Consider the following 12798-nt stretch of genomic DNA (forward strand, 5'->3'; position numbering starts at 1 on the left):
AACAGAATGAAAGTGAAATTCTTGAATATTCCAGGGTAATATTTTAGAGTAAGTGACAGAGCTTGGTTGATAAGCCCGCTTCTTTGGCTATATTTAGCAAAACAGTCTAATTTCCACACCACCATCCAAAATCATGATGTGATTAATACCCAGTGGAAGTCAGCAAAAGCAACAGAATTCCAAAAAGGGAAGGAGAGAGATCCTAAGTTGCAAAGGGACGTGTAACTCTACTTGAAACTATGACTCAGTAGGCGGAGGATGTTAACATTTCTAAGGGAAAACAACAGTCCTCCCTCAGGATGATGAAAAGCATAAAGAAAACGGAACGCAGGATCTGGAAGTTACCACTTGGAAAACTAGTAAGTACAGTTAACTTGAGTGTGCCCTTTTCCCCTTCAAAACAGAACGAAAGTGAAATTCTAGAATATTCCAGGGTAATATTTTAGAGTAAGTGACAGAGCTTGGTTGATAAGCCCGCTTCTTTGGCTATATTTAGCAAAACAGTCTAATTTCCACACCACCATCCAAAATCATAATGTGATTAATACCCAGTGGAAGTCAGCAAAAGCATGACGAAATCAATCCTTCACACACCATAATTGAGCTCTTCCAATTTCTACTTATTACATCAAATTAGGGGGGAAAAATGTAAAATACATGCTGGAATGCATCCAATTTAACAAAACTACTTATTTAAAAAATCTCCTTGACCTTCAAGAAAACAAAAAAGGCACAGTGAACATAAACATTTCGGGTCAACCTGGCAGACTGACAATTCTGCAAACCTTAAAAATGTTCTTTACTAAACAATTCTTAATACATCTGAAATCAAAGTCAAATAATCAGAGGATAGCAAAGAAAATGTAACAAGTACACAACCTTTCAAACTGTATGTGACAGTAGTCACTGTGGCAGTAATTAAGTATTTTCACAATAAGCTTTATTTCAAATCAAGTAAAACACAAATGAAGTATCTGGAAAAGCTCTGAATGGTGTAACGATGATAACCTATCAAACTCTAAAAAAATCCATCACAATTCATAGAAGCTCACCACATTTTGGTAATGGATAAACTTAACTTTTCTGCAGCAAAATGAACACCTTATGGCAACTTCTTTGGGAAAATGAGAAGCTGAGCTAATATCTGATTTTTTTTAAGTATCAGATGTCTCTAAGTCAAATGGAAAGCTTAAAAAGGATATATCTGGAATTTGTGCAAGCGCTTTTGCATTTATTACTCAAGAATCTCTAAATATTAAAATGGGATGCCAGGGAGTTTTAAGTGGATTTATACCTTTACAAAGCACAGGCCTTGGTGTAACGTGTTATGTAATTAAAAAGAATACAATGACTAAATGCATGAAGTGACAAATACACTTTTTAAGCTTTGATAAAATGTTATCATACCTTATTTATATTTAAAAGCTCTGCATCTTACCTCAGAGATTATTATTAAGCCACAGTAAATCAGACTTTATGCTTCAAAGAAAGGTATATACAAATTTTTGAGAAAAAAAACCTTCCGAACACTCTCACCTGTGATTTATTTATAAGAAATCAAACTATGGGAAGTTTTCATTCATAACCAGGGTAAGTTTCAGATAACGTTTTTTCTACATGGACCTACACCAGGAAGCCCAACAGTCCAACTAAGGGGCCTTCCAAAATCATCCAAGGAATGGAGCTCTTCCATCGCGGCCAGCCCAGGAAGCAGCTGCCCACGGCCCCAACACTCATCTCAAGGAGGACACGTGTAAAGGCGCCAGTGACGACAGTGCCGCCAAATTCGGCCGTCCACTCTCCCCACACACCCTCCTGGACGTGTCAGCAGCACGTGATCGAGGCTCCCAAATAAAGACTTTCCTCGCACGGCTCTCAGAGAACTCTTTTCTTCCTATGTCTCTACCCTGGAGGATCTTTCTTGAAAATAAGAATCAAGGTGGAATATGAAGAAAGTTATTCAAGAAATAACATTAGAAATGTTTGGAGAATTCAAGATAGATGAGTATTTTAAAAACTGATCTAATTTGGCAAATATAAAGAATGTACGTAGCATACACATGTAAGCAAGCATAATAATAACAGACTTCCTTAAGATTACCGACGTAAGAACGGTGTCAGAACCCCCTATGTGCCCATGTGTTCCTCACGCACTCTTCCATCTGCCTTCCCAAACCCAAAGGTAATGACTACTGCGACTTCTCTGCTTACCACCCTCCTTTATATCCTATTCTACGTGTGTGTGCTTGTATGTGATTTCAGTATACACACACTTCTAAACTATATACTGTTTTGTATGCTTTTAGTTTTATAATAAATACATTGTTTTAACTCAGTGTTTCAAAGATTTACCCATGTTGTTACACCTGTAGTTATTCATTTAGGCACAATGCTATCTACAGTACAACTGTCCAAATATACAAAAACATTCATCCATTCTCCTGTCACTGAAATTTGGTTGCCTTCAGCTTTTTATTAACAATATTGCTACTATAAAATCTTTTTATTATATCCTGGTATAAGCTTCCCTAGGACACATGCACAAAATGCCTACAGAATAGTGTGGTTTCAAACTCCAAGTAGCAATACATTCACTGGGTCAAAATCAGGTATTTTTAGAAACACCTGGGTGGCTCAGTCATTAAGCGTCTGCCTTCGGCTCAGGTCATGATCCCGGGGTCCTGGGATCGAGCCCCGCATCGGGCTCCCCGCTGAGAGGGGAGCCTGCTTCTCCCTCTCCCACTCCCCCTGCTTGTGTTCCTTCTCTCACTGTGTCTCTCTCTGTCAAATAAATAAATAAAATCTAGAAAAAAAAATCAGGTATTTTTAAAAATAAAAGAGCACAGTATCCACATGCAGTGCACAAAGAGGTTATTATTTTCATGAACCTTTGATGCCCACCCTATGTGTTTACTGGGATAAACTGTGGGTACGTTTTACTATGGGTCCAGTAAAAAGTGTTAAAGGGCTTAGCCTCTACGTAAATGCCTCCTAAAGAAGTGAACTTTCGAGTCTTATGGAATGTGAATGTTCAACTTTGTAAGACAACACCAAATTGTTTTCCTAAACAGTTACATCAATTTGTACTCTCATCAGAAGTGAGTCAATATGCCTGGTGATCCACTTCTTCACTAACTCTTGGTAGTTTCAGGCATAAGAATATGTGGCTCATCTGACAGATGTGTGAAACATGGCTCTCTCGTGCTTTCTTACACATCCCTAGGCGGCATGCACGCATGTGCGTGTTGATTCATGCATGTGTACGTACACACACACACACACACACACACACACACACACACACACACACATGAATGCTTTGGCAGCTATGTGTTTCAAGTATTTCTTCCCAGTTTGTGGCTTTCCTTTCTACTTTCTTTATAGCACCTTCTAATGAACAAATGTTCTTAAGTTTAATTTGGTAGAATTTATAAACCTTTCCTTTCATGGGCTGCATTTTGTGTTCAACAATTTTACTCCATCAAGATCATAAAAGTTCACTTTCTTTCATAAATGCAGTCAGCCTTCGCTATCCCCAGCAAATGCTTCCTCTCTCCTGTGGCAGTCTCCCCATTTATGTATGTCTGCTGGGCTTCTATAGTCCACTCCATGGTTCATTTGTCTATCCCAAAACCCGTAACATACCACCTTAATTTACAAATCTTTAAAATAAGTCTTGAGTGCTGATAACCCAAGGCCCCTTATTTTCTTCTTTAGGAATGTTTGACTATTTTGAGGGCTTCATTATGCTCATCAGATTCCTCACAAAATTCATGCTGAGAAGGTAAGTGTCATTACATTGAATCTGTACACTGAATCATTTGTGAGAATCATCTTCTTGATCCTGAATCCTCCTATTCAAGAAGATAATGTGTCAAAAAAAAAAGAAGATAACGTGTCACCATTTAATTTTTTAAATGTCTTATGACAAAGTTTCATAACTTTAAAATAGCTTACGTATATTTCTAGATTCATTTTTGTTCCTGCTGTCAGTAGTATCTTTTCTTGACTGACATTTCTTGGCTGTTGCTGGTATAAAGAAGAACAATTAATTATTTTTAAATATGGTTCTTGTATTTTGCTCTCTTGAGACACTCATTATTCTGAATAATTTGTTGATCCTTTTAGATTTCAGTGGAGACAATCATACCACTTGAGACAGGCAGTGTTACATTTCTTCTTTGTGTCATTATTTTATTTCTATTTCCTGCCTTTCCACACGCCAGGATTTTCAGAACACTGCTGAAAAGAGGTGGTAACAGTGGACCTTTTGTTTTTTCCTGATTTTAGGAGACTACTCTTACGTTTTACTAAGAAACAGATACCTTTCATCAGGCTAAGGAAGTTCCCTTCTATTTCTAGTCTGCCTTGACGTTTTTCTATGAATAGATTTGACATCTCTCAAATTCTTTTCATCAATCTATTAAGGAAAAACATGATTTTATTTTAAATGACTAATGTCACAAATTAAATTTAAGATTTTCAAATGGGAACCTCCTCCCCCATGTATTCCTGAGAAAATCCAACTTGTTCTTTTTTTTTTTTTTTAACTATTGGATTTCATCCATGTTCCTAAGCAAGACTGGCTCCTCTCAACTCTTTTGTTCTATTGTTTTTCTCACATGTACAGGTGAAAGTCATACTAATCAGAAATACTGAGTTTAGGGGCGCCTGGGTGGCTCAGTCAGTTAAGCTGCTGCCTTCGGCTCAGGTCATGATCCCAGGATCCTGGGATCAAGTCCCACATCACACTCCCTGCTCAGCAGGGAGCCTGCTTCTCCCTCTGCCTCTGCTGTTCCCCCTACCTGTGTGCGTTGACAAATAAATAAATAAAATCTTAAAAAAAAAAAGAAATACTGAGTTTAGGAATAAACTCTCACTGCACCGTTCTGTGGAGGAGTTTGTATAAACTTGCAATGATCCGTTCCTCATAGGCCAATAAAGCACCTAAAGGCAAATCACTGAACATGAAAAAACCAGGCCTGGCGCTTTCTCTGTGAAAAACCTTTCAACTACTACTCAGTCCCTCCAGTGGTAATATGATTATTCCAGAATACAATTTCTTCTTGAGACAGAAATTTCTTATTTATTAGCATAAAGATTTTCACAGTATTTCTTGTAAGCTTTATAATCTCTGCTCTATCTACAATCACATTCCTCTTTTCATCTGTAACATCAACTGTTCAATACCCTTTACTTCTTTGTTCAGAGGCTTGGCCTCGTGCAAATTCTCCCCGCTGCAACTCCAGCTTTCATCTCATTAATTTCTGATCTGTGTATTACCGCCTTCCTTCAACTTTCTTTGGATTCATAACTTTTTAAGGCAATGCTTAGCTACTTATTGCCAGCGGTTTTCCCTTGCTAACAAAGGCATTTAAGGTTATGACTTCCTCTCAAACTATCACTTTAATTAAATCTCAAAAATTTGGATATACAGTAATTTTATATTTAGTCTTAGTGCTTTTTCCTATAATAGTCCTTTCTTTGACCCATGAGTAACTTAACAGTTCTTTTTTAATTTACAAATATATGGTTTTTAAATCTCTATATTATGTGTATTTTTATTTCTAACTTAGTTGCATTGTGAACAGAGAACGTGGTCTCTATGTATTAATCTTCTGAAATTTAACAGAGATTTTAGAGTCCAGCACATGATTCGTTTTTGTAAATGTTTCGTCTGTTCATGAGAAGTATGCACAGTCTCCAATTTGGGGTTAAGAGTCTATTAAGTCAACTTTGATAGGCACATTGTTCAAACCTTTATTTTTAACTTTTGTCTTTCAATCTCACAACAAATTGGAAGAGATGGATTGAAATCATCCACAATGATGAAGGATTTGCCAATTGATCCTGTATATATCCAATATAACTTCATTTGTATACTTTTAAGATCTCTGTTTTCAGAATCATACAAGTTTAGTCTTATGAAAAATTTAACGTTTTAATACATGCAGGGTGGTCCTTCTCTTACTAATAATGGTTTTTGTCTTAAAGAGTAAGATTAGTAATCTCCTGGTATGAAAAAGGCTCCAAGAGCGGTGGCTACTGTTAACAATGCACAGTTGATTTGGGTTTCTTAATCAAATCTGAACATCCCTGTCTTTAACAAGTTTAGTAAACTGACATTAATGGTAATTACTAGACTTATTTCATCATCTCATTATTTAATTTGTCCTAAGGTTGTACCCTTTTATCCTCTTCACATTTTGTTAGGGTTTGATGAACTTTCTTTTGGTTTTCATTTTGTTTTTCTTACTCTGCTTCCCACTCTCCACCCTCCAACTCATTTGTAAGACTTATGCTCCATTCCTGCTCCATGAACTCCCTAGCAAAGGATACAAAGACCTTTAAACCTTTAGATCTCCAAAATGCAGAATCAAAAAGGCCTGAGCCAAACATGAAGCAAGCTGTCCAAGTCAAAACTGGAAGTAAGTAGATTTCTTCATACATACATACGTATATATATATATATATAAAAGAGCGGAAGACTAGAATTCCAAAAACCAGGAAAAATGAAGAATAGGAGACATGTGAGATGGATGAATAGATGGATGGAAGGGAGGGAGGGAGGAAGAGAAAGAAGAAAATCAGACACAGTGCTTATTTTAGCATAACCTGTATGTTAAGATGGTTTCTATATATTTAAACAGTTCAAAATAAGGAAACGAATTAAATATACTGTTTCATAACACATGGAAACTATTTAAAATTTAAATTTCACAGTGCATACAGTTTTACTCAGAGAAACACACATTTGTTTACATTTTCTCTGTGGCTGCTTCAGCACTGTCAAAGTTGAGTACATAGTACAAGGCAAGGATGTCTCTTCTCACTAGTTCTTTTCAACATCATACTAAAAATCTTTGCAAATGTAAACCATAAAAAGAAATAAAAGGTAATACAGATTGAGAAAGAAGACATCAAACTGTCTTTGCTTGCAAATGACATGACTGTCTACAATGCAAAAGATATGAAAAAATTAACAAAAAACTTCCTGGAACAAATACACAATTATACCAAGGTTGCAAGACACAGGGTAAATATACAAAAGTTAACCATTTTCCACATACCAATAATGAATAAGTGGAATTTAAAATTAGAAACACAATACCACTTGCATTAACATCCCTCAAAATAAAATACTTAGGTATAAAACCAAGAAAATATGAACAAGATCTATCTGAGAAAAGCTATAAAACTAATGTATGAAATCAAAGAACTAAATAAAAGGGGAGAGAGTCCATGTTCATGGATAGGAAGACTCAGTATTGTCAAGATGTCAGTTCTTCCTAATTTGATGTATAGACTCAATGCAATCCCAATCAAAATCCCTGCAAGTTATTTTGTGGCTATCAACAAATTCTCAAGTTTATATGTAGAGGCAAAAGACCCAGAATAGCCCATACAATATTTTTTCTCCCTTTAAATTTTTTTATTGTTATGTTAATCACATACATTACATCATTAGTTTTTGATGTAGTGTTCCATGATTCACTGTTTGTGCATAACACCCAGTGCTGCACACAGAACGTGCCCTCTTTAATACCCATCACCAGGCTAACCCATCCCCCCACCCCCTCCCCTCTAGAACCCTCTAGTTTGTTTTTCAGAGTCCATCATCTCTCATGGTTCATCTCCCCCTCCGATTTCCCCCCTCCATTCTTCCCCTCCTGCTATCGTCTTCTTTTTTTTTTTCCTTAACAGATATTGCATTATTTGTTTCAGAGGTACAGGTCTGTGATTCAACAGTCTTGCACAAGGACAAGAACACAGTGCGGCACTGGCACTACCCAATGTCTAGACTCACTGTAAAGCTACAGTAATCAAGACAGTGTGGTTACTGGCAAAAGAACAGATAAATAAAACAGAAAGCCCAGAAACAGACTCCCATAAATCAACTGATCTCTGACAAAGAGAAAAAGGCAATACAACGGAGCACAGATAGTCTTTTCAACAAATGGCACTGGGACAGTAACAGTCTTAAGCAAAATCAGGAATCTACAAACAAAATTATGCCTTTCACAAAAATTAAGTCAAAATGGATCACAGTTCTAACTGCAAAGCCCAAAACCATAAAACTCCTAGAAGATAAAAGACAAAACCTAGATGACCAACACTTTTTTTTTTTTAAAGATTTATTTATTTATTTTGAGAGAGTGAGAATGAGAGAGAGAGAGCACATGAGAGCGGGGAGGGTCCGAGGGAGAAGCAGGCCCCTCGCCAAGCAGGGAGCCCTATGCGGGACTCGATCCTGGGACTCCAGGATCATGACCTGAGCCGAAGGCAGTTGCTTAACCAACTGAGCCACCCAGGCGCCCGACCAACAACTTTTTATATACAACATCAAAGCACAATCCATGAAAGAAATAATAAACTGGACTTTATTAAAGTGAAAAACTTATTACAAAAGATAACATCAAGAGAATGAGAAGATTACAATGAAAGCTACAAGCTGGGAGAATATATTTACAGAATTTTCTGATACTTGATAAAGAACTGTTATCTAAAATATACAAAAAACTCTTAAATTCAACAAGAAATACAAACTACTCAATTAAAAACTGGGCCAAACTCTCAACAGACACCTCACCATGGGTATACAGATAGGAAATAAACATACGAAAAGATGTTCTACATCATATGTCATCACGGAAATACAAATTAAAACAAGATACCACTACACACCTATTAGAATGGCTAAAATCTGGAACCTGATATCAAATGCTGACAAAGATGTGGAGCTACAGAAACTCATTCATTGCCGGTGGGAATGCAAAACGGCACAATCATTACTTTGGAAGAGAGTTAGGCAGGTTTTTTTTACAAAACTAAACACTCCTGCCAGATGATCCAGCAATTATGCTCCTTGGTACTTTCCCAAAAGCACTGAAAACCTGTGTCAACACAAAACCCTACACATAGAGATGTTTCTAGCGGCTTTACTCAGAACTGTCAAAACCTGGAAGCAACCAAGATGTCCTTCAGTGAGTAAATGGATAAATAAACTGTGGCACATCCAAACAATGGAGTATTATTCAGCACCAGAAACACATAACAACACTAGAAACAAGTAAGATATCAAGGCATAAAAAGGGAGAAAACTTTCATGTATCTTACTAAGTGAAAGAAGCCAATTTGAAAAGGCTACACACTATATGATTCCAACTATATGACATTCCGGAAATGGAAAACTAGAGAGACGGTAAAAACAGGCTGTCAGAGAGGAGAGAAGGGAGAACATGGTGAGCAGAGATAATTTTTAGAGCACCGAAAATACTCTGTATGACACTATAATGATGGACACATGTCATTATATATTTATCCAAATCCACAGAATGTACAACACCAAGAGTGGACCCTAATGTAAACCACCATGAGTTTTGGATAACTGTGATTTATCAATGGAAGTTCATCAGCTGTAATAAATGTAATAATATGTAATAAATGTAATAAATGTCCCACTCTGCAGATGTTGATAACAAAGGAGGCTGTGCATATGTGGTGACAGGGAGTATAAAAGAAATCTCTATACCTTCCCCTCAATTCTGATGTGAACCTAAAAGTGCTCTAGGAAAACAGTCTTCAAAAAAAAAAAAGTTGAGTAGCTACAAAAGAGACCATACAAAGCCTAAGAAAAAGTTTGCCTGCCCTGGTTTAATATATTAAATGAGTAAGACACTTAGTTTCTATCTGCCCCCCAAAATCTCAGTAACTCACCACAAAAGAGAACTTAAAAATTCTATGTCTACTGTAATGTAATAAAAAGTACCATTAACAAAAATTGGGGAACTCGTTGGACAGAAAAAAGTAGACGGGATTAGGATCCAGACAGAAATGCTACAGCTACCATCAGTGAAAAGGAAGTGCCACTGCAAAAACAGAAACAGTTCTTCATTTCAGAAGTCCCAGAAAAATGTGAATTTCAAAATCAATAAAATGAAAAGAAGCTTGGAAGAAACATCAATGTGATGTTTACAACAGGACCAGTCTCAGCCACTCCCCGGCCGTACATACAAAGTTAAAGACAACATCAACTTCCTCTTCCAAGGTCATGCTCCCTGACCAATGTGGAAACCAAGTCCATGCTCTGCCTCAGGGGACATGTGATCTGACCATGAGGCTGAAGCAGAAGAGAGAAGCAAAAGAGAGTCGCTAGAAACAGCACACAGGATTTAAAAAAGATAGAAAGGTAACAACCACCATTCCAGAAATCAAAACAAATATATTCTAAAACTTAATTCTAAAAAACAAACAAAACACAAGTAAACAATAAAAAAACCACACAAGACCCCAAAAGATGTTACATGGTCAAATTCAACTAAACTCTGAAATAACAGATGACTTCCCTTTATAGCACAGAAAAAAAGACAGAAAGCTTTTCACCTCATCCTATGAAGTTATACAACCTTGATACCAAGCCAGAAAAGGGTAACACAAAAAAAGAACTAGAAGATTAATCTCATTCATGATTACAGCAAAACATATAAAAATTGGATTCAGCAGTTTATATTAAAAACCACTATAACCACTAACCACAATGACCAGGTAGGGTTTATTTTAGTAACACAAAGCCAGCACAGCATTAATAGCTCTATTAATACAATTTAGCATACTAAAGGGTATATACCAGTTACAGCGGACCCTTGAACAACACAGGTTTGACTTGTGCAGGTCCATTTATATGGAGCTTTTTTTCAATAAATATAGAACAGTACTGTAAACGTATTTTCTCTTCCTTATGATTTCTTTAATAACATTTTATTTTCTCTAGCTTACTTTATTCTAAGATTATTATATTAATATCAGAAATATTAAAATAATACTACTTTATTATAAGAATATACTATATAATACACATAACATATAAGATATGTGTTATTCAACTGTTTCTGTTATCAGTAAGGCTTCTGGTCAAAAGTAGGCTTCTGTAGTTAGGTCTTGGAGGAGTCAAAAGAAATACACAGATTTTGAACCGTGTTGGGTCAGCAGCCCTAAACCCCACGTTGTTCAAGGGTCAACTGCATAAATACTAACATACATCGAAAAAGCATTTGACAAACTTTAACACGTGTTCCTGATTAAAAAACAGTGACAAATTCCTAACAAGGTGAAACAGAAGAAAACTCCCTGAACTTGCTAATTATTGGCAAAATATCAAATGCATTCATCAAAATCAACTAAAGATAAGGAAGATAGGGACGAACACACCCCAACAACTGAGTACTGTACCGAAGGCCTTAGCCAATATAACACATGAAAAATATGTGAGATTAAAATGCTGGGAAAAGCAAAAATAAAAATAGCATTATTTATAGATAATGAACTTTCACCTGGAAAACACAAGAAAATTAACTGAGAAATAACAACAGCTAATAAAAGTAATTATCAAGTTGGTGTTATATAAAATAAGCACTTAAAACTTAGTAACTTTCCTACAGAACTACAATAATCAGACTTCAACAGAAACAGGAGAAAAAGATCCCATTCAAAGGAATAAATGCTACAAAATAGCAAGTATAAATCTGACCTGGAAAAAAAGATGGAAGACCAAGCAAGGCAAATGTGAAGAAAACTTTCTTGAAGGACATTAAAAAAAGGGATGACACCCCCCACACACACACACAGAATGAAACCCATACAGATCACAGATGGAAAGATTCAATATCACAACAATGTCAATTCTTTCTAAATAAGATTGAGAGAAATTCCAATCACAGTCCCGTGACAGTATTTTTCTTCCTTGCTTTAAAAACTAATAATTCCAAATTCATTTGGTAAGAACTGATGTGTGGGAATTACCAAAGAAAATCTTCAAGGAGAAAAGAAAAAGAATAATGAAGGGAATTTCATACCCTCAAGATAGTAAAGGTTTTCAATTTATATACTCGAATTGAATTAGGATAGCACATTCAGAGACAGTATCTGTAATACACGTAACAACGAAAGACCACTACAAAGTGGCTCTTAAATAAGTAACCAGTTGTTCATTAAATAACGCTACAGAGAAGAGGAGGAAGGATGTGAAAATGCAGCGTGCAGAAGGGGAGACGCAGTCTAACGTGAAAAGATAAAACATCACACAAGCATCTGGGGAAAAGCAAATTAAGATGCAAAGATGTCAAAAAATTAATTAAAATAAAATGCTAAGATGTCTTTTTTTTTTTTTTAACCTTGGCAAATTTGAAAAGCAGCAACATTAAATGCTGGCAAAAACATGAGGAAACAAGTATTGTCACATAATTGATGGGAATGTAAATTATTTCAATCTTCTTGGAATATAATCTGGCAAAAATAATTAAAATGTAAAATGAACACATGATACCTAGAACTGCAATTCCATGTTCAGAATCTATCCTATAAATACACATACTAATGCTCTGAAAGACTTGATACAAAGATACTCATTGCTTTATTATAAATAACAAAAATGGAAAAAAGTCTCTACACATTAATGAAGCAATTTAAAATTTTGGATGAGACAATGCTTGGATCACTACACTGCAATATATTAAAAAGTATTAATAATAAAGTAAGTTGATATGTACTGAGACATAAATATTACCCAGAAGTCTATAATTCTAAGGAAATAGTATGATCCTATTTATGCAAACAACAAAACAACACCAAATCTATAAATATATGTCTATGCAATTATCAGGGAGATATTCTATTTGTTTGCTAATAGCTACCTTCATATGCCATGTCATCACATATAGGAGGCATCTTTAAATATATATTTTTCACAATTTTTCAAATTCAATATATCACATTTCTCTCCGCAGCAACCAGCTACAGATC

The 12798-nt window shown here is 35.8% G+C and overlaps 1 protein-coding gene across 7 annotated transcripts in view; it reads right to left on the reverse strand.

The window, feature by feature from the left end:
- Positions 1 to 12798, reverse strand: part of AUH (AU RNA binding methylglutaconyl-CoA hydratase) — a 269714-nt gene that overhangs the window by 219760 nt on the left and 37156 nt on the right. The window lies entirely within an intron of this gene.

Source organism: Eumetopias jubatus, unplaced genomic scaffold, assembly GCF_037043125.1.
Source record: "Eumetopias jubatus isolate StellerSeaLion01/CBP00866 unplaced genomic scaffold, mEumJub1_p1.0 scaffold_15, whole genome shotgun sequence".
In the NCBI taxonomy this organism is placed as follows: domain Eukaryota; kingdom Metazoa; phylum Chordata; class Mammalia; order Carnivora; family Otariidae; genus Eumetopias; species Eumetopias jubatus.